General features: G+C 43.7%; 1 protein-coding gene across 10 annotated transcripts in view; it reads right to left on the reverse strand.

Annotated features, from left to right (window-relative positions):
• Positions 1-236: 236 nt before the first annotated feature.
• ZNF608 (zinc finger protein 608) overlaps positions 237-23,189 on the reverse strand; it is a 745,410-nt gene continuing 722,457 nt past the window's right edge. For 8 of the 10 annotated variants that reach the window (XM_057306992.1, XM_057306984.1, XM_057306986.1 and 5 more), the window contains one exon: positions 237-9,938. The gene's annotated coding sequence lies outside the window, so the exon portion shown is untranslated. The remainder of the gene's footprint in view (positions 9,939-23,189) is intronic. The other 2 variants (XM_057306989.1, XM_057306987.1) reach the window with 2 other exon arrangements.

Raw genomic sequence — 23,189 nt, forward strand, 5'->3', positions numbered from 1 at the left:
TAATAGCCCTTATGTTTTTTTCATAATAGTGTGAGGTGACAGCTCATTATGATTTACCCATGTTTTGAATTTGGTTTGTTTTCTTGTGTTCTGTTTTCTGTTTTGTTGTTGTTGGTTGGTTTTTTGGGTTTTTTTGCTATTGAGTTGTATAAATGGTTGGTATATTTTGGATATTAGTGCCCTATCCGATAGATGACTTGAAAATATTTCCTCCCATTTGGAAGGTTGCCTTTTCATTTTGTTGATGGTTTCCTTTGCTGTGCAGAAGCTTTTTCGTTTAATATAGTCCCATTTATTTCTGCTTTTGTTGCTTTTATTTTTGGTGTTAGATAAGAAAAAAATCACTGCCAAGGAGCTTACCAGTTATGTTTTCTTTTATGAGTTCTATGGTTTCTGGTCTTAAGTTCAAGTCTTTCATTTCGAGTTAATTTTTGTGCATGGTATAAGATAGTGGTCTAGTTTCTTTCTTTTGTACTGTGGCTGTCCAGTTTCCCCCACATCCATTTGTGGAAGAGACGGCCTTGTTCCACTGTATATTTTGAGGAAATTTATATTTTAACTAACTTGGTGGCTGACTCTTCTAAAATTCAGAATACCAGTTATTTAATAAGTGAGGGATATTCTGAGGATTTAACAAAAGCCATTTAAGGTCATAGTGATGAAGTATTATAACACTGCCTCTCCTGTTTCGATAGAAATTTTTTGGGGAAAATTCATATGAATTATAAAACAACTAGGACAGAGATAGTTAAGTATATGGCAGTCACTCTCTATTTAAGGGTAGTTTTAATTACTATTTTGGTCAGCTAAGGCTGCCATAACAAAAAAGGATAGTATGTGGCTTATATAGTGAAAATTGGGTCCCACCTCCAAATACTGTCACATGGGGGGTTAGGGCTTTAATATATATTTTTTTCTATGGGGGCACAATTCAGTTCCTAGCAATTAGCAAGGATTTTGCATTTCTCTATAAGTGTAGAACTCAGTGTGGTAGGCAGAATATCTCTCTCAAAGGTAAGAAATCTTCATCTCCAGGTACTGTGAATGTTACCTTCCGTGGCAAAAGAGATGGGGCAGATACGACTGAGTTATAATTCTTGATAAGGGGAAATTATCTGGGTGCTTGCACTGTGATCACATGGGTCCTTACAAATGAGAAGGAGGCAGAAAAAAAGTCAATAGTGTACATGAAGAGTGATCTCAGTATTTATAACCATATTTTGACTTCCCATGTATTGCATTTAAAATAAGAGATCAGGTGTCACTTAACGTTTTCTTGGATTTTTCTCTACTGTCATGACATCTTACCTACAAATATCCTTTACTATTTTTCCTAAAGCGTCGTAAATCCTCCCGTCATTGATTTTTTTACTTCAGTCCTGACTTCTCCAGTAGCACCCTCTCTCTCTGTCTTGTCGTTGGGCCTGCAGAGAGTCTGGGTCAACTACAGAGTTGAGAGGGACCATAGTCCTCACTACAGATCAGTATTGTAGAACAAATACCGTGAGGCCAAGTCCTGAACGGTGACAGAGGCTCCACCTGGCACCTTGAGACACTCACTCTTAGAACTCAGACATCGTGACACGGGGAAGCCAGACAAGCATGAAGAGGCCACCTCTTCCAGCCTCAGTCCCAGCTAAGGGCCAGCCAGTACGTGGCACCCACTAGCAGACATGTCCGCGAGCGAGCCTTGAGATTGTCTCAGTCCCCAGTCTTTGCTTCACCCCTCCTGAAACCAAATGGCCCTGAAATGACCTGCCATCGCTTTAGGCAACTCATGTGTTGTGGTTACACACACTTGGCAATAGAAAACTGCAGGAACCTCCACACTCGTACCACACCCCACACACATTCTTTTATCCTCAGTTCTCACTGACACCTCGCTTTAACCTCGCTTCCCAGCGTGATTTTTTTTGCCCTGTCACTCATGTGCTGCTTCCTTCCATTCCTCTCAGTAAAGAGCCTTGCAGTGGTGTTCTGTCCCACTCATGCTCGTCTGAATCTTCCCCGTTCTTCGAGGTCCATAATTCAGGCCACGCCATTGCCTATCCATTGTGTGGGTTTGGCCATATCCAAGCACACTGGAAAATTAGCAGCCTCGTTTTCTTTGGGGGAACCATCTCTTCTGAACACCCTATCCAGAAGCTTTAGGTATGATGGACTTGCGCTTCCCGTCTGAGGTGGAGAAGGGGCCCAGACTCACCCAGCTGCCATTTGCCGTCTTCCTAGTCACGGGACTAGCTGGAGAGTGAGCACACGCCCCGAGGTGGTCCAATGAGATGGAACCCTGGACTTTTCCCAGGACGATCGTTTAGTAGTGCCTGCTGAACCATGAGGCCACGAGCCCAGGACTCAAGAGGCCAACAGAGCGAAAGGCCACCTGAGGCTGAAGCCAACCCAGAGGAAAGCAGGGCCAAGTGTCCGCTTTCTCACGGCAGTACTGGACCCTGTGGATTCCGTCATCCCTGAAGATTGAGCCTCGCTCCACCCACTGCTTCTCAGTTTTCTGAACCAAGCAATTTCATTTTTGGCTAAAAGCCAGACCGAGTTAGATTCCTGTCACCAGGTAACTATATCTTGAGTCAGTCTTCGTCATCAATAGGGCAATAACTGAATGTCTCTTTCAGATGTGATTCTGTACTTGGAGTTGAGACGTGAGCATTAATAAGACACGGTCCACGAGGCTTCTGCTTATTCACCACTCCTTCTATCCCTTCAGTGGAATTCCTCATGATGGCATTTGGGTGCAGCACTTCTCACAGATGTTGCGAAGTGTAATTAGTTGCACGCGTGCCATGCGATGCTTTGTGAAGACCGCAGTCTTTCACTTTCTCTGACGATGTAAAAATAGACGGAGGAGAGGGTGGGCACAGGCTACGTACTCACTAGCTATTACTTGCTCTTTTTTCCCTATTGCACTGAGCATGGGTGCTGTCCCTAGTTGTTCAGCGACATGTATAAATTGTTCATTGTCTCTAAGTAACACTGCATAACATTACAGAACAATTATTACACGCCAGACTCAAGGGCCACCTCTGACTTCTCAGGGTAACGTGAGGAGATAGATGCTATTCTTCCCTTTGTAGAGCTGGGGGAACCTCAACACCTTAAAACTTGGAGACTTAACAATCTCGTCCATAGTCTCAGCTCGTACCTAGCAGAGTGAGGACTCCCAACTCATGTCTCTTTGACACCCCACACCTCCAAGCCACTGCATTGTGTAAAATGCATGGGATTTGCTGCTTGGAAAATGTTCTAAATACCTGTTTGGAATCCAGGGAAATTGGCTGCGTGAAAAAGCCTTGAAAGCCTGAGAAATCAGCCCTCTGATGAGTGCGGCGGTGCTGCCCAGGCGAGAGAAGCCACTTAGCGACGTTCTGGGAGGTTGGGTAGGGTGAGCAGAAATTTGGAAGGCATTGCTACAAGCCAGAGAGCGGGAGCAAATTGCTGGAGCTTTGTTTTTCCCACATCAGCCGCAGATGTGAAGAAAATGACAAGAGTAAAAATTGCAAAAGCCTTCTCTAAAAAGTGTTGCAAATTCCGTGGCTGGCAGCCAGGAAAGTGTAGTGTCCCTGGTTGTCACAAATGCCTAACGGAACAAAGAATCTCAGGCTGCCGGGGAAGATGATGGGGTTGGAAATGAAGAGCTTATGAGGAAGCAAAATAGAAAAATCTAACCAAGGGTAAATGGGGATAATAGGTCCTTGAAGGTTTCAGGAAGACTTGTACAGAGTTCCAATGCGTACGTGCCGAGAAACAGGCTCTTCGTCGAGCTCGTGGTAAGTTTCCCACCCACCCTTCCAGGAATACAACAGGGTCACTATTAAAATTCTGGTCATTTTTTGGGGGAGAACAAAATGCATTCACAGGCAAATTGAAAAAGATGACCACAGAATCTGTTTTTTTCTTAGAGTGTAATGAAAAATTAAATATTTATTATAAAAACAGTCTTGAAAAAGGCAGAGTTTTTTTATCTTAATTTCCTGGTGTGTGTTTTGCAGACCCCCATTGCAGGACTGCTCCCCTGAGTCGTGGCGCCTCCCCAGTCAGTCCTGTGGCCGGAGTGGGTCCTGGAGACAAGGCGAAGATGTGAGGCTCCTCAGTGCACCTCGAGCTGCAGGAACGGCGGTGAGGTAGGAATTTCTGAACTTGGGTTACGTTCGCGTCTTGGATCCTCAGCTTTGACATCTGAACTCAGGTCATGAAAACACCATTTGTGCTCGGTTATTTGTCCGATGAGATGGATGATCTCATTCACATGGGCACTTCCCACCCCACCCCCCCCAGTCCGAGAACCCCCACGAAAGTAGAGAGCAGGTCTCTCTTGATCACTCCTGTGCCGCCAGTGCCTGGCACAGAGTCTCTGCTAAGTAGGTATTGACTAAACTGATGCTTATTGGTATTTAGGAAGATGCGACGTCGGTTTTCTGTTTGTTCTAAAGCAGCTTGGGTCAAGCAAATGCTCTTCTAAGAATACTGAATTAGCCTTGAAGTCATCTGATGATGGGTTAAAATTACCAATCACATTTAATGACAGAGATGTATTGCGCGGTTGGGGGAGGGGGAGGGGAGTGAAAGAGAACTTCCTTTCACAAACGGTAGTCCGAATGAACGTGCCCTGTCTAGGGACCATTGTCTTAATCAAGACGCTCCTTAAGTGACCAGTTACATGGGGTCTTTGAAGGATGATGCCAAGTGGTAAGAACAAATCCTTTGAATGTTATTTATTTTTTGCATCTGTCCCCAGAAGAAAAGAAAATGACATTGGGAAATTTGCTAGGCTTTGCTTAAAACCAGGGCACTTTTGCTAAATGGCATTCCAGTTTCAGCTTACGGATACCTCTTCCCCAGATCCTTCCCTGGCGTGAGTGATACGTAAATACAGTGGAGAGGCACAAAGGAGAGGCACAATGGGAACAGATGAGATTTGTTGAGGGCTATGGTAGCAGACTGGACAGGTGGCTGGTGGGGATCCAGGGAAGTAGTGATGTCCAAGCAGAACCTGGCTGATGGGTGAGTTACCTCGTCCATCGGATTCAGTCCAAAGCCCGGGATTGAAACTATAGTTCTTATTTCCTAAATGATAAGACCCTAAAGCTTCTTGAGAGTAGGTTCCTCTCCAAAACTCCTGTTCTTTCTGTTGTGCCAGCACTTTACAATTTTTTTGTGTTTTGGGTCTCTTTCTTTGACCAGATTAAATACTTGTGAGCCGATTAGGATTCTTGTAAGCATTCTTTCTTCTTTTTGCGTAGTGGAAAACATTCTCAACTCTTTTATTAGATGAGTATATTAGTGGCCATCTTAGAGTGTTATTTTCATACTCTTGGACTATATAATGTATAATTTTGATTTCATAAACACTGCACACTATTCGAGTACCGACAGTATAAGAAAAAAAAATCACGATCTGGTCACAAATCTGTAAGTATTATACTACTTTTTATTTAGAGATTGAAACCATAATACAGTGCAGACTTGGTGTAACTAACTATGGATTTTGACACCCAGTGGACAAAAACTGTCTTCATTTACTGTTTGGACATTCTCAATTTTCCACGGAAAAATCTGTTAATTTTCGTGTTTTACATATACACACAGAACACGCTAGAAGGCATCGGGCTGCTATTTGCAATAATTCACCCACGAGCAAGACATTCCAGATGTATCTTTAATTCCCAATAAATAAAAAGGTAAATCAGTTATGTTTTCTTTTTATTATCAGGAACTTTCTGCTGGCCTCTATGAGGAGCACATGCGTCTGCCTACAGAGCTGATGGGGAGCCTCTCCGCGCACGGTCCGAGCTTGGGCTGCCGTGACCAAGTAGCACAGACTGGCTGGCTTACACACACTGGGGTGTATTGCTCACGGTGCTGGAGGCTGGACGTCGAGAGCAAGGGGCCAGCAGCCTGTCCCAGGTAGGGGCCCCCTTCCTGACTTTGAGATGGGTGCCTTCTTCCTGTGTCTTCACGTGGCAGAGAGAAAAAGCTCTGTTCTCTTTTTTTTTTTTTTAAGAATAGAGACAGCCAGCGAGAGAGGGAACACAAGCAGGGGGAGTGGGAGAGGAAGAAGCAGGCTCATAGTGGAGGAGCCTGATGTGGGGCTCGATCCCATAGTGCCGGGATCACGCCCTGAGCCAAAGGCAGACGGTTAACCGCTGTGCCACCCAGGCGCCCCTGTTCTCTTTCTCTTCTTATAAGGATGTTCATGCCGTCATGGGATGGGGGGGTCCCACCCTCATGACTGCATCCAAACCTAAGTCCTGCCCAGTGGCTCCATCACCAGATATCTTCGTATTTGGGGTTAGGGCCTGGGGGTTTCTATTCCTGCCCCATTCATATATTAAAACCAAAACAGCAGAGTTGTAGAAGTGCTTTGGCGTAGACAAGAGGGGCCCCACCTCACTCTGGGGGACCTGCCGCGGCCTTCCTAGTAATAGGGGCAGGGTTCTACAGGTCCCAGAGCTCACACCCTCCCTTCCAGGTGCTACTGAGTGCTTGGGACCCAGGACCAGCCTGCGGCTGCTTCTGGGGCCTGTGTGGCCCTTTCCCCGGGCCACCCCTCCTGACGGTGAACTGCACCACCACAATGGAATCTTCTAGGCAAGAGAAGGCCAAGGGGTGGCTGTTTGGGTTGAGGGGAAGAAGTGGCTGCAACTCTCCAGGCGCTGGCTGCAGGCAATGGGCACAAACAAAAGATGGAATTGAGGACAGAGAGAGAAGGAAGAGCTGCCTCAAGGTCCCCGTGTTTGAGACCAAATTCTGAAAAGCACCAGAACTCTCCATGCACACCTCAGTTAGTTATTAAGAAGGTACAAGGCGGAAGGTGGGAGGATAAAATGGATTTTATGTCAAAGGGTTGGGTTGATGGGTGTGTGGGCTTCTCTTTGTACTCTGGCTCTTTCTCTACAGGTGTTAGGAGTGGATCTCTGACTCCGTTATCTTCATGAATTTGTATTTTACGATCAGTAATTTTGATGCATCTTGTCTGATGTTACACAGATTAAACCATACATGCCCGGGGGGAAGGGGGAACAACTGTAAAGTGATACCGTGAATACTGGTCCGAAGGGTCCTGGTGGCTGGTGGTGCTGAGCTGAGTGATGGGCCAGCCGAGTGCTGTGAGCAGAGACCGCTGTTTGCTTAGAACGGAAAATAAATACGTGATAGTAAAATAAATACGTGATAGTAATTTCATAAGTAATTCTACAGAGAGAGCGAGAAGCAGACTCCCCTCTGAGCGGGGAGCCCGATGTGGAGCTCCCATCCCAGGACCCCGAGATCATGACCTGAGCTGAGGGCAGATGCTTAACCAACTGAGCCACCCAGGTGCCTCAGTAATTTCATTGATTTAAACAAATTTTTCTTTCTTTCCTGGTGCAACTTGTGTTCCCCTCATGGGTCACACTGTGATGTCCTTGTTATAGGAACATAACAATTTGCAGTACACTTTGTGTATTGGTTTGTATGCATATTTAAAAAAAAAGTTATGCATGTTTTCCTTGGGTGTTTTTAAGATCTGTTACTGTTGCTCTCGGGATGGAGTTGATTGCTTCTAACTCCTGCGTAGTGTCCACGGAACACATCCATCGTCTTTCAGTTACCCACTCCCCTGGTGGTGGGCATCTGGGTCGCTTCCAGATCTCTATTACCACAAACAGAGTGTGACCCTCACGAACGTATCGGAGAATTTCGCTGAGGTATTGACCCAAGAGTTAGGTATTGCTGACAGGGCTTACTCTAACTTCATTAAATACCGTGCGAGCGTTTCCTAGAACTGCTGAATCGACTGTAACTTCCGGGAGTGGTTTGCCTGAGTCCTCCCCTCTCCACATCGTCACCGGCACTCAGTATTGCCTCCGGTTCAAAATTCTGCCATTCTCATGCACTCGAGCGGTCCCTGTGTTGCTCTTCACAGTCCTAAGTGTTAGAAAAGTACACTTTCCTTTCCCAAGTCATTCTGTGTGACTGTTGTTTTCTCTTCTGTAGTATTGTTTTCAGCGGCTACTGTAAAGCCTTCGACCTATCTAATATTTTTTGTATATATGGCTGCTATGTGCCCGGTACATAAAAAGTCATTAGACGGTGTTATAATGGGAAGTGCTGGCCATGGTGGTGTCGGGAATGACTGTTTAATCTCCAAACAGGGCACTGAGCTCTAACCACTGTTTGTTTCTTCTTACCACCGTTCTTCCATCTTTCTCTCTTTATATTTTCCTAAAGAAATACCCATGTTACCATATGTACAAATTCACCCTCTTCATTTTTCAGTGTTTCCCTGACTTAAGCATTTATTTGTTGAGCTTTGCTACCAGAAGATTCCACGACATCATTCCTCAGGGAGAAGCGGAGTGACTGTATAAGAGGAAGCAGAGTTAAGGTAAGAGGTGAAACAAACACTTCTGGGACAATTTGCCTTTAAAGAGAAAATAATCTTATGGCATGAAGGGGAAAAAATGTGTCTAGAACCTAGTCATTCACTTTTCAGACATAGGTAAGTGCTTGGCTATAACAGCACGAACAGCATGATAGGTACCAAGAAGCTGAAGGTTGCCTTAGCATCTTTCCATCTCATTGGGGGTGAGACAGCCCCAGCATGTTCTCCAGGAAGAGGTTTCACTTGGAGCCGGAGAACTTGATGATGCGGCCAAATTGCCCATTTATGGTCAAGTCTGGTTTTTCTGTCCATGCCATGGGCTTTTACTTTGGATAATAAATATGCATGGCTTTCTTCTGGGCTCTCTGCCTTTTGTGCTACTGCTTCCACGGTTGGCTTGCAAGCTGTTCTCGTCCCAGAAGCAAGGCAGGGTTCTGAGGGTGGGTCGAGAAAACAGCGTTCTGCCAGGTTGTTAGTTAGCAACGTGTGGGCGGCCATGGTTTTGAAACGTGCGAGGACGCTGGAAGGCAAGAACCCCAGCTGGGGGTACTTAGGAGTTTGTGGAAGAATTCTTTAAAAAAATGTGAAAGGGTACCGGTATAATGAAATTTGTTCTCTGGAGGTTGATGGAGCTGCGTGACCTTGTGAACAAGGCTCGTTAAATTGAAAGTATTGTCTCCATCTTTTTACCGTGGAGGGTCTTCTAGGCATTCCAGAGATGGACTCCTGTTCCCTACTAATGCACAGGAAAGAGCCACACCAAGGCTGCTCCAAGTGCTTTGGGCGCCAGGATTCCAAATCGCATCTGTGCTGAGCCCGTCTGTCACCATGACTCACGTGGTAGGTGATCTGCGACTTCCCTGATTGCTAAATGATAGTTCTCCACTAATACAGAGGTTTCCCCTTTTGACCAGTACGGTAACATAGAACGGGGCAGCAAAATCTAGAAAAAGAAAAGCAGTTCTTTTAGGCAGATAGGAATGATCAACTACAGATCATACCTCACTGGGGTAAGCATAGTGTTTTCATAGCTCAGGAAAAATCATTTTGTCGCTCACAAGCTGGGAGAAAATCAACGTCCAGTAAAAAGCTATAAAGCTCTGCTCAGCAAGAAGTACTTCTACAAAAGAAGCACAACGTATTGTCAGCGTAGAATCTTCTTCAATCCGTTTTCAGATGGTCTGTGGGCTTTCTGTCGTAAAAGAAAAAAAGATTTCTCTCTGTTGCTCAATCAGAGTTGCATGGGTGTCTGAATGAATGAGACGGGGTTTGCCTTACATGGCCTGAGGCGGGGACTTGGTTTCAGGATGAGGGGTGGGCTTCCTCCTCAGCTGGGTGGTTACTATGCTCTGCCCCCATCTTGATAGATGTTTCTGGAGATGGAGCAATCCCATTCTTCCTTTAGTATGAATGTGTGGATCAGGTCTTTCCTGGAGCCGGCACTAGACCAACCTGGTTCCTCTGCTTCTTGCCCAAGGTTGGCGTGGTGCTGCCGCACGTGGGCTCAGAATCCTCAAGTCCTGGACTCAAGTGTGGGTTTCCAACTCACCTGTTGTTTCACCTTCTAGGAAATGAAAAGAGCCCTCATTACCTCCCAGTGTGATTCAAGGTACTACTACTATTAGCAAATCCACACAAATACCCCTTTGTGACCTTTTCTCTTGGAAAGGATTGTATTCTCCGCACACCCGTGCAGAGCATTCCCTGTTCTGGCTGGTTGAGGACAAGCCCACCCTTTTCCCACTTGTTGGGGCTTTGACGTATCTGGTTTGGTGCCTGACTGCTTGGAGAACTTGCTCGTTACCACTCCAGCGATGGTTGCTGCTTGTCATGTTTGAGGACGTAGTTTCTGGTCCCTATTAACTTGGGTGTGTTACTAGCTAGAAATGGATTTGAAGACAGGTTCTTTCCTTAGAGGAGAACTATTTTGGTGACATTCCAGGCACATAGGAGGAAGCTGGTCTTTTTTTTCTGTCCAGGTGGAATTGATTTTTTTATAAAGGTTTTACTTCTTTTTGCGAGAGAGAGAACATAAGCAGGGGGAGGGGCAGCGAGATAGATAGAGGGAGAAGCAGACTCCCCACTGAGCAGGAAGCCACAGGTGGGGCTCGGTCCCACGACTCCGGGAGCATGACCTGAGCTGAAGGCAGATGCGTCACCGACTGAGCCCCCCAGGTGTCCTCCAGTTGGAATTTCTAAAGCGCATCCATAATGCAAGAATTCAAGGGCCTTAAGTCCAGCCAACGTCCTCTAACAAACAAACAGCCCCTGAGGCATAGCTGGGGTTGTAAACATCCAGAATTCTACTACTGCTTTTCTGAAAAGACACTGTATCATCTTCTTAAATAGGGAGGTTTACTTTTCTAAGCAATCCATTAATACTGTGCTAACTCAGAATGTGGATTTGGGAACATCATTCTTAGGACTGTCTGATATAACTAGAAGTGGTTAGCAGCAATCAGGTTTCCTAAAATACGGACTTCCCTTCAGTTAATGAAACATTTATATGCTAACACCTGCATCAGATTAAAGCCTGGCATGCCTTAGTCTCTGTCTATACAGTGTGGTCCAGGACCCACAGCAGCACCTGGGTGCTTGTTAGAAATGCTGCTTCTCAGGCCCACCCCAGACCTAAAGGTCAGAGTCCAGATTTTAAGAAGACGGCTGCTGGCGATTTGAACGCCCACTTCTAATCCACATTGTCCCAGTACACCTTACCCACCGTTCTGAAAGGAGATGAAGCAGGCAAGAATTATTTGGGGCTCTTGTCACAGAAGAATAATGACAAAGCAGCCTAATTAGTAACTTGCTCATCGGTGTAGACCCGCACTCGCCAAAAGAAATACTGAGAGCTACGTGTGTAGTTTTAAGTGGATACTCAGCTCGTTAAAAAAGAGGAGCAGATTAATGTAACCAAAATCAAACATGAAAAACTATTGAGACGTTCTCCACGGTTTTGCATGAGAAAGCTTAGGTGCGTATTACACTTACAGCAACATCTCTCTCAGTTCGTCCGAGCCACGGGTCCAGGGCTCGGGAGCTGCCATTCTGATGGGGCGCTCACAGAGGAGGACGTCTCCTTTCCCTCCTACTCCAGGGTGCACTGAATGGCCCGGGAAAGGGGACAGCATGAGGCTTATACACCTGCACGCTGGAGACAACAGACCCAGACTCTCAACCCTCTGGGCTCTCCGAAGGCTCTCAAAATGACCAAACGTTCTCATGCAATTGGACATGACGTATGTGCAACGAAGTATACTCTGTTGATTGACAGTTGTTGTTATTAAAAGGTCGGTACTGGTACGTTACATGATTACTGATGAGCGCTCTTACACAGGCTTATCAGGCAGGGTCCACCGATTCCGAGAGTTTGCCTTCCTCTCTCTCTACACACACGCACATGCTTTTCCTGAACAGTCACCAAGCTCATTTGTGCCAAAACACGCCAGGATTGACTCCCTGAGAACATTTTCCTATATAATGAGGATGTAATTATGAATTTATGGACTTAAAACACAATGTTCTTTTCTAATCCACAGTCCAAGTGAACATTTTGCCAATTGCACAATATGGGTGTTCCTTCCTTCTCATTCCCGGATTCAAGGAGGATCATATGTCACATTCAATTATTGTATTCTTTTCTCCTGAAATCTAGAAAGGCTTCTCAGACTTTTCTTTGGAAATAGAGGGGATGGGTGAGTGAAAAGAGCCCGACTTTTTTTTTTTTTTGTAGAGCGAACAGGCTAGTTAAATCATAGAAGTATACCCCTCACCTTGGTTTTCTCTGGTGTTTCCTGAGGACTGCCTTTGGGTTATATATTTGGGAAGGTTAGCCACAGAGTTTTAATGAAGGTACTGGTAAATAGCAGGAAAACAGCACTACAAGGATTGAAGGTATCTTCCTACCCCTAGATCTCTTACAGGTGCTCGCGTTGGCTGAACTTAGCTTCACAAGAAATGGACAAGCAAAGCAGTGGACAAAGCAGTACAGGTGAGGGAGTTCTTAGGAGTCAGCAGAGAGGGCAGTCCGACAGCACATAGAGCGGATGGTGGTGGAGCCGGGGGAAATCCCAGCCAGTAAAGAAATCAGGGCGTAGAATAAGCAGAGGCAGTGGGCTATCCAAGGACAAAACGTATCGAAGACCAGTGGGGCTAAGAAGCGGGACTCAGCCCATTCTGTGCATGCGTATGTATCAAACTAAGGACTTGGAGCGTGACACGATCAGATTCGTGTTTGAGAAACTAGCTCTTGGGGGCCAGGGAGTGGAAATGCAATCGAAGTCCGGGATTTAGGGCAAAGCTCAGGGCAGACATGAGAAAGGTAGAGAAGAGACCGTGGGGACATTTAAAAATTACAGGAGAGGGTCCAAGATGCATGGGGTTTAATTAATAATTAGTGTTATTGGTAATGGCAGCTGCCAGACAGTGGGTGCCCACTCTTTGACAGATGAGAGATCTCCTCAATCGTCAGAGTGGCTCCTTGAGGCAGGTGCTACCATCACAGTGGTAATTATAAGAAATACAAATGTTTGAGTGGATGATGATAGTACCAGGAATCTAGGCAGAAAGTATGAAGTTGCCAGCGGGCCACAGAATGAACCTTTACCAGTAAGGCTTTGGAGACATCACATTGTTGACGTAAGAGCTGCAATCATATTGTATCTGAGACTGACTAGAGTAGTATGTAACAGGAACAAACAATGTTCCAAAAAATGTCCGCTATTAAATGGAAAGAAGAATACCCTATGTGGCCATTTTTGGTGTCAATATAATTGGCCTCTCCCAATATAGTCTCACGGTCATTGTGACTTTCCAGCTGGGCCCGACTTGTCCAGGACACACAGGTTAGTACTTTGAAAATAGCAGTTCTGGTTCAACACGGCAACACTGGAAGATCCCGTGTGCCCACGGAACCGACAGACGCATATGGAATACTTTCCTCTGAAAAAAACCTAGAAACTAGCTGTGTGACGCCTACACATGAGGTGAAGAAGAAGAAGAAAAAAACCACATCGAAGTAGGTAAGACCGGCTGAGACACCGTCTAGCCCTGTGACTCACCATCAGAAGCGAATTCAACGCCCACAGCTTTTTCCTGAGGAGCTAAGGGTTTTACATCCCCCATCAGGCACCCCAACTTTAAACACCAATGTGGCTTGCATCCAGGAGGTCCATGAGGCTATGGAAATAGTACTTTATGGAAATAGTACTTGAAGGGCGCCTGTGCCTGTACTCACCTGCCTCAGGGCCCAGGACAGCAGCAGACTCGTCTTGAGGTGGGGGCAGAGGCTCAAGTTTCATGCTCACTGGCCACTGTGCTCGCAGGGCACCAGTATCTACCCCTGGAGGTCTTTTACATGCATCTGGCACCCCAATTTTTATGCCTGCCAGCCAGGAGGTGCCAGCCTCTGTTAGCCCGGTAGGACTGTAACAATCAATCAAAGGCAGTTCTTGGCAGGTGACCAGCCCCAGGGTACTGCACAGACAGATGAAGACACACCTTTTTTGTGTGAAAGAGGCCTGTCATGCAGTTTTGGCACATCTCTAGGGGTCTGCAGAGGCCAGTGGATGCCAACTTTGCGCTTGCCCTCAGCCATGATCTGCCTCGTTGGTATCTCCCAGAAAGGACCTTGTACACTTGTCTGGTACCTCAATTTTTGCAATGCCACCAGGGGACACCTCCAGGTAGCCTGGCTATGGTGGCCAGCAGTGCTTATGCCCCATGAGACCATGAGTGGAGGGAGAGAGAGAAGCTTAAGCAGGCTCCACACTCAGCATGGAGCCTGACACAGGGCTGGATCTGATGACACGATCCGAAACCAAGAATCAAACAAACACTCAACCGACTGAGCCACCCGGGCACCAGCTGACCATCAGCCCCCGTCCAGGTGCTGAGATCCTCCACGTCTGAATAATGACAGGTGCGGGCACACCCTCTCTGACTGAGAGCCACTAAAAACAAAATCAGCTGTTTGCCTGGAAAATCTCAAAGGTTTGAGGGAGAACCAAGAGCTAAAGCAAGGTGGAAAGCTGAGGTTTGTCTCCTACCCGAGGCCACTGCTGCCAGACTGGGAGAGGTGGCTGTCTTATGTAGTGCGTGAAAAGAAAAACAGATTCAGGAGAAAAGTCCTTAATGAAATGGGGATGGATAATGTACCTGATAAGGAGTTCGAAATAGCGGTCAACCAGTAAATCCCAAAATCAGGAACTTCAAGGAGATCGAAAATATAACGAGTCCCCGAGCTGAAGACTACAAAAGTGCAGTAATGAAGCAGAAGGCGGCGGCAGTGAACTCAGCCCATTGGAACACAGCCAAAAAGAAAAAAGTAAAAAGGAACTTCCGGGACAACACAGGCAGACCAGCGCTCAACACGCACATTGTAGGACGGCCCGAAGGGGAAGAGAGAAAGAGGCAGAAAACTAACTTGAAAAAATTTGAAAACACCCCAACTTCGGGGAGGAACAAGACATCCAGATCTGGGAAGCCCAGAGAATTTCAAATAAGATGAAGCCAAAAGAGAAAAATCGTGTTAAGAACCAGGAACCCCCAAAAGACTCTCAGATCTTTGTAGGCCACAGATGAGTGGCAGGGTATCTTAAAAATCTTTAAACCAAGAACACTGTCATCAGAATCAGAGGACAGAGTTCCCAGACGACCAAAAGCTGAAGGAGTTCATCATCACTATTAACAAGCCTACAAGAAATGTTAAAGGGGCTTGTAAAGAAATGGCCCTAATTAGTAACCAGACCCACGAAAGCATAAATCTCACTGCTAAATATGTAACAAAGGTGGTGGGTCACATACATAACTTCTCAAATCACCTACGAGCCAGTATAAATGTTGAGACAAAAGTAGTGAAAATAATAGAAGGAAATGTGAAGTGGGGGAGAGTGGAATTCCAAAAGGTTTACATGCAGTCTCTATCAGACTGTGCTTACAATGAGGCTTACATACAAGCAAAAACCTATACACAGGTGTCCCTTGAACATGGGTTGGACCTGAGCAGATCCACTCATACTTGGATTTTTTTTGTGTGTATCTATGAAGTGCATTTTCCATATGATTGTTTTCTTTATGTAAGAAAGTACAACATAGGTGTTAATCAACTATGTATGTATGTTATTGGTAACACTTCCAGTCAGCAGTAGGCTATGGGTAGTTAAAAGTTATATGCAGACTTGGAACTGCATGAGAGCAGGGGTCAGTGTTCAACTGTAGGTATACAAAAGATGAACATAATCTATGAATACCACTACTGGAACCCACGAAATGAAAAGAGAACAAAAAAGTAAACGAGAAACAAAACTAAGTAAGTACATACCGTTCTTAATTACTTGAGTACCTTTACATTTAAATTCTTCAAATAAAGACACAGGCTTCAGAGGGGAGGGGGGTGGCGATTGGGATAGGCTGGTGATGGGTAGTAAGGAGGGCACGTATTGCATGGAGCACTGGGTGTTTACGCAAATAACGAAACATGGAAATGTTACATCAGAAACGAAGGATATACTGTATGGTGACATAACATAATAAAAAATTATTATAAAAAAAAAGAATGACTAGAAAGAAAGAACAAGACCCGTCTCTATTCTAACTATGGAACACTCACTTCAGATATGAGGACACACACAGACTGAAAGTGAAGGGATTGGAAAGGGAAAGTAAAGGAACCAGACAGAACCAACCTCTTAAGACATGTATCCAGTTCTGTCAACAAGTCTGTGAGGCAACACTATACCCATTTTACAGATGAGGGAACGAAAGCACAAGTTTATGCAGCCAGTGAGTAAGTGACATCCAAGACTTCAAATTTTTCTGTATTTATAAGGAAATACTTGTAAAGTGACAAAGAAGGGCATTACATAATGCAAAAGGGGTCAATCCAACAAGAGGAAATAACATTTGTAAAAATATATTGGACCCAACATAGGAGCAGCTAAATATGTAAAGCAAATATTAACAAATCAAGAAGGAGAAATAGCAATATAATAATATGGAACTTGAACACCCCTCCCTAACTGATGGAGATAGATCATCTACACAGAAAATCAATAAGCAATAGGGGACTTAATTGACACATTAGACGACTTTCCATCCGAAAGCAATAAAATGCACATAGTTCTCAAGTGCATAGGAAACAACCGCTGAGATATTTTGATTTTCCAGAATGGTATAGGATAAGTCAACTAGCGGGAGAAAACTGGGAAATTCACAAATATGGGGATACTGAACACCATGCTACTGAATAACCAATGGGCCAATGAAGAAATCAAAGGAAAAATTAAAAAATACCTTACTCAAAATATGACCTACCAAAACTTAGGGGATACAGAAAAGAAGTTCAAAGAGGGAAGTTCATAGCAATAAAATTGCCTACATCAAGAAATGAAAAATTCAGCCTGTGTACCTCAAGAAACTACAAAAAGATTAAAGCCCAAAGTTAGTAGAAATAAATGCAATAGAGACTAAGAGGAAAACTGAAAAGAAGTGAAACTGACAAACCTTTAGCTAGACTCATTAAGAAAAAGGAGAAGTCACACACAGAAATGAAAAAACGAGAAATTACAACTTATACCACAGAAACACAAAAGACCATAAGAGGCTGTGAGGAAAAATACCTAGAAGATACAAATTTCTGGACACATCCGACCTACCGAGACTGAGTCATGAAAAAATCACTAGGAACAGAATTTGTTCAAAGTCCAGGGCACGGTATCTTAACTGGTGAATCCTAACAAAGATTCAAAGATTATTAACACCAATCCTTCTCAATCGGGGGAACATTTCTGAACTTACTTTACAAAGCCAGTTTTATCCTGATACTAAAACCACACAAAAATAACATATTAGCTAAGCGAATTCAACAATGCATTGCAAAGACAAAGATGATGCACCGTGATCAAGTGGGATTTATTCCAGTGATACAAGGAGGGTTCGACATCCATAAATCAACAGGATACATCATACTAACAAAATGAAGGCTAAAAGTCATGATCATGGCAACAGTCGCAAAAAAAAAAAACAATTGATAAAATGTAACAGCCATTTATGATAAAAACTCTCAACAAAGTCTCTAAAAAGTCTAAGAACTGTGCCTCAAAGGCCATATATGGCAACACTACAGCTAACAGTACATTACAGCAACAGTACAAAGCTGAAAGCTTTTCCTCTAAAGATCAGGAATAAGACAAGGGTGCCGTCTTGCCACTTTTATTCAACATAGTAATTGGCGTCCTATCCAGAGCAATTAGGCAACAAATTAAAGATATCCAAACTGGGAAGGATGAAAAGTGTCACTGTTTGCACATGACACATTAAAAAAACTCCCCAAAAAACTTGTTAGTCCTAACAAATCTGGTCAAGTTGGAAGACACAAAATCTATATACCAAAATATGTTTTCTATATACTAATAATGAAATTCAGAAAGAGAAATTAATAAACTGGTCCTATTTATAACTGCAGCAAAAACAATAAAGTGCCCAGGAACAATTTAACCAAGGAGGAGAAAGACTTGTACTCTGAAAACCGTAAGACCATGGTAAACAAATCCAGGGAAAGCTATGGAGTGTTCCTGGATGGTAACCATTTCGGTGAAATGTCCATACTACCCTATCTACAGATTAAGTACAATTACTGTCAAAATTCTAATGGCCTATTTCATAGGAACAGAGAAAACCATTCTCAACTTTGTAATGAATCACCAAAGCTTCCCAATACCAAAGCAGTCTTGAGAAGAATAGAGCCTGAGCCATCACACTTCCTGACTTCAAACTTTATCACAAAGTTATATTAGAATCAAAACACTAGGGTATGGGCATAAAAACAGACACATAGATCACTGGAACAGAGATCCCCAAAATAAATCCATTACTTACGTGGTCAATTAATTTGTTATCAAGCATATATAAAATTAATATGGGGAAAGGACTGTCTCTTCAATAAATGGTATTGGGCAAACTCAACCAGTCTTTTAGATCATATAAAAAAAATCACCTCAAAATGGATTAAAGACCTGAAACAATCTAGTTCCTAGAAGAAAACATAGGCAGCGCACTATTTGACACTGGTCTTGGTGATGATTTTTTGGATTTCACACCAAAAGCAAAGGCAACACAAAAACACACAAGCAGCAATACAAAGGATCTGAACGGATATTTTTCAAAAAAAAAAAAAAAAGATACATGAAAAAATGCTCAACATCACTCATTAGCAGAAACCTGCAAATCCAAACCACAGTGAGCTATCTCCTCGTACCTATTATGGAAACTATTATCACAAAGACAAGAAATAAGCATTGGCAAGATATCGGGAAAAGGGAACCTTGTATGCTGTTGTTTGAAGGGTAAATTGTTGTAGCCTCAAGGAAAACAGTATGGCAGTTCCTCAAAAAATTAAAATTAGATCCACCATATGATCCAACAATTCCACTTCTGTGTATTCATCCAAAGAAAATGAAAACACTAATTTGAAAAGATACATGCCCCCCTATGTTTACTGCAGCATGATTTACAATAGCCCAGATACGGAAACAGCCACATGTCCGTGACGGATGAATGGATCTAGAACATGTGCGCATGCACACACACACACACACACACTGGAGTGTTACTCAGCCATAAAAAGCAAGCAGTGTTGCTACCCAGAGCAATCTACACTTTCAATGCCATCCCGATCAAAATACCGAGGACATTTTTCAAAGAACTGGAACAAACAGTCCTTAAATTTGTATGGAACCAGAAAAGGCCCCAAATCGCCAAGGAACTGTTGAAAAGGAAAAACAAAGCTGGGAGCATCACAATGCCGGACTTCGAGCTGTACTACAAAGCTGTGATCACAAAGACAGCATGGTACTGGCACAAAAACAGACACATAGACCAATGGAACAGAATAGAGAACCCAGAAATGGACCCTCGGCTCTTTGGGCAACTCATCTTTGATAAAGCAGGAAAAAACATCCGGTGGAAAAAGGGCAGTCTCTTCAATAAATGGTGCTGGGAAAACTGGACAGCTATATGCAAAAGAATGAAACTTGACCAATCTCTCACACCATACACAAAGAGAAACTCCAAATGGGTGAAAGACCTCAATGTGAGACAGGAATCCATCAAAATCCTAGAGGAGAACAGAGGCAGCAACCTCTACGACATCGGCCAAAGCAACCTTTTTCATGACACATCTCCAAAGGCAAGAGAAACAAAAGCTAAATTGAACTTGTGGGACTTCATCAAGATAAAAAGCTTCTGCACAGCCAAGGAAACAGTCAAAAAAACGAAGAGGCAGCCCACAGAATGGGAGAATATATTTGCAAATGATGCTACAGATAAAAGACTGGTACCCAAGATCTACAAAGAACTTCTCAAACTCAATATGCGAGAAACAAATAAAAAAATGGACAGAAGATATGAACAGACACTTTTCCAATGAAGACATACAAATGGCTAACAGACACATGAAAAAAGGTTCATTAGCCATCAGGGAAATTCAAATCAAAACCACACTAAGATACCACCTTATGCCAGTTAGAATGGCAAAAATAGACAAGGCAAGTAACAACGATTGCTGGAGAGGATGTGGAGAAAGGGGATCCCTCCTACATTGTTGGTGGGAATGCAGGTTGGTACAGCCACTCTGGAAAACAGTGTGGAGGTCCCTTAAAAAGTTAAAAATTGAGCTACCCTATGATCCAGCCATTGCACTACTGGGTGTTTACCCCAAAGATACAGACGTAGTGAAGAGAAGGACCATGTGCACCCCAACGTTCATAGCAGCATTGTCCACAATAGCTAAATCGTGGAAGGAACCGAGATGCCCTTCAACAGATGACTGGATTAAGAAGTTGTGGTCCATATATACGATGGAATATTACTCAGCTATCAGAAAGAACGATGTCTCAACATTTGCTGCAACATGGACAGCACTGGAGGAGATAATGCTAAGTGAAATAAGTCAAGCAGAGAAAGACAATTATCATATGGTTTCACTCATTTATGGAACATAAGAACTAGGAAGATCGGTAGGAGAAGAAAGGGATAAAGAAAGGGGGGTAAATAAGGGGGAATGAAGCATGAGAGACTATGGACTCTGAGAAACAAACTGAGGGCTTCGGGGGGGGGGTGGGGGATTGGGATAGGCTGGTGATGGGTAGTAAGGAGGGCACGTATTGCATGGTGCACTGGGTGTTATACGCAACTAATAAATCATCGAACTTTACATCGGAAACCAGGGATGTACTGTATGGTGACTAACATAATAAAAAATCATTAAAAAAAAAAGAACATGTGCACACACACAAACACACTGGAGTATTATTCAGCCATAAAAAGAAAGCAGTGTAGCTATCTGCAGCCACATAGATGGACCGCTGAGAGCATTATGCTAAGTGGTGTAAGTCAGAGAAAGACAAACCCCAGATAATCTCACTTACGTGGGAAATCCAAAAAAAAAAAAAAAAAAAAAAAACAAACCCCAGCAACCACCAAGCTCATAAGTACAGAGATCAGGGGTGGGTGGAGGGTGGGCAAAATAGGTGAAGGGTCAAAGGTTCAAACTTCCAGTTGTAAAATACGTCATGGGAATGTAAGAACAGCACGGTGACTATAGGTAATAATACTGTATCATGTATTTGAAAGTTGCTAAGAGAGTAGGTCTTAAAAGTTTCCATCACACACACACAAGTTTTCTAACTACACATGGTGAGGAATGTTAACTAGACTTATCACGGGGATCATTTCTCAACATACTCAAATATCGAATCATGTTGCACATGACAACTCCAGCTCATTAAGGAAGCTGGAACTTATCCTGAATAGAAGTATACCAGGTTTCTTCTAGACTCCGCTCGTATTTTGTTACATAAACTTTCATATACCATTAACTTCTGCCGGGAAATTTGCACTTTTTGAGATCCTGAACAGAGAACGCTGTTTTCTTACAGGCAAATTATTTCCGCAAAATATTTAAGTCTTTGATTCCAAGAGAAAGATTGTTTAGATGTTAGTTTTATCTAGCTAAGATTACACCTAGATCTTGATCAAAATCCAAAGGTCTCTTACATTACATAGATGCCTACATTAGTGTTTCTTAATAGCTTGAAATAGTTGTATTATATATTTTTCATTTTGAGGAAGCAAATTGAAAATATTTTGCATTGCACGGATCCTACATTAGTGTTTCTTAAGAGCCTTGAAATAGTTGTATTATATACTTTTCATTTTGAGGAACCAAACTGAAGATATTTTGCATGTGGAATAGGAATCATTTAAGGAAATATGGAAACCACTCATCTCGCTTAATGTTTTCTATTACCTTGGAAACATTTATTTCATCCCTTGGTTACTGGCAGGTCTATTACGGTTTAGAGACAACAATGGAAGATTTTATGGTTTATGCTTCATTGGAAGAAAAAATAGTCTTCAGATATTTGACCTCAGATACCTGTGAACCCCCCAGGGGTGCACTACGTATCTGTAGCGATGATAGGTTTTTTTACCCACAAGGAAGTGCACACCACCCTTTATCCTGGGAGCTTTCCTTGAGCTACAGTAGCTTTTTGTGGATTTTTAATATATACTGTAGACGGTTGTATTGTATATTCTATCTCTTATTAACTCTAGTGCCATCACTAATGTTTTAATATATAACTGTATGTGCCTCAAGGGAGCAGTTTGTGTGTTTTACTGGGAAAGAGCACACACAAAAATTCTCCCTCCTGTTCCCTTCTATTATAAATTAATATCCACTACCAGGGGACCTCTTACGATATAAAATTGTCATCCTGTGAGTGGTATGGATGAAATTACCATGGAGGGAAGCTGAGCCAGAATATGACGAAGACAGCACCTCGTCTGCTGCACGTGGGACCCCCTGGTAGCGTCTAGTAATTTATGATAAATAATTTACATTGCTAATTTTCAGAGTGTAATCGTCGGCATTATATTTTCCGTCCCTAGTTTTCTCTTAATGGAAGTGCATTTTCTGTACTGCAGAAGAATATTCTAATAACGTGGACTCGTTTTTGCCACCTCCAGAGTATTCTGCAGTTGCCACGAGAGAAGATTGTAGCCACTCCGAGTGCCTGGAGGATGTAGGCTTTTAAGTGACATCACTGCCTGCATGGCTTTTTAGGTTGGCAGGAAAGGAGTTACAGGGAGAAGCAGGTTGATCCAGAGTGACAGTCCTGTGTATCGTCGTGTGATGGTTGCCTGGCAACTCTACCAGCAGAAAGGAAATATTGGACTTGTATCTGTATTAATCCCCCCTCGTCAACTTTTGTAGGTATTTAATACATTAAGCTCAGGCAACACTTGAGAGCAAAAAAAGCTTTGCTCAGTTGCTGGTCCTCCGCCACGGGAGAAGGTTGCCGGAGGTCGACAAGTCAGTGGTACACAATGCTGTGAGCAGGCCTGGCAAGTGTGTGAACATCTCGTCAATGAGTCTGAGCCTCACCTTACTTCCGTCCCTTACTTTTGTCTCTTCCAAGGACAGATCTCTTCACGAGAAGCACACTTACTGCCTTTCACACGTGAGCTTCTGCGCTTGGTAGGGGCTAGGGTAAAATGGGAGGAAGCCCAAACCCCCAGTCTTTCTTTCTGTGGGGTGCCGAGTGTGTCAGCTGGAGAGGAATATTCTCACTTGTCCACTCAGCACACACATACCCGTCCATTAGCATGTCTTCTTTCTACACCTGTTCAGGGATCAAAGCAAGCTGTGCCCAGCCCACGGCTTGTGGCTCCAGTCTGGGGCCAGGAGCTTCTCCGCCTGGCCTCGTGGTCCCAAAAGCTTCAAGTCTCTTGCTCAGGACCCAGCAGTACAGCT

This window comes from Ursus arctos, unplaced genomic scaffold, assembly GCF_023065955.2.
Source record: "Ursus arctos isolate Adak ecotype North America unplaced genomic scaffold, UrsArc2.0 scaffold_5, whole genome shotgun sequence".
NCBI classification, from domain to species: Eukaryota; Metazoa; Chordata; class Mammalia; order Carnivora; family Ursidae; genus Ursus; species Ursus arctos.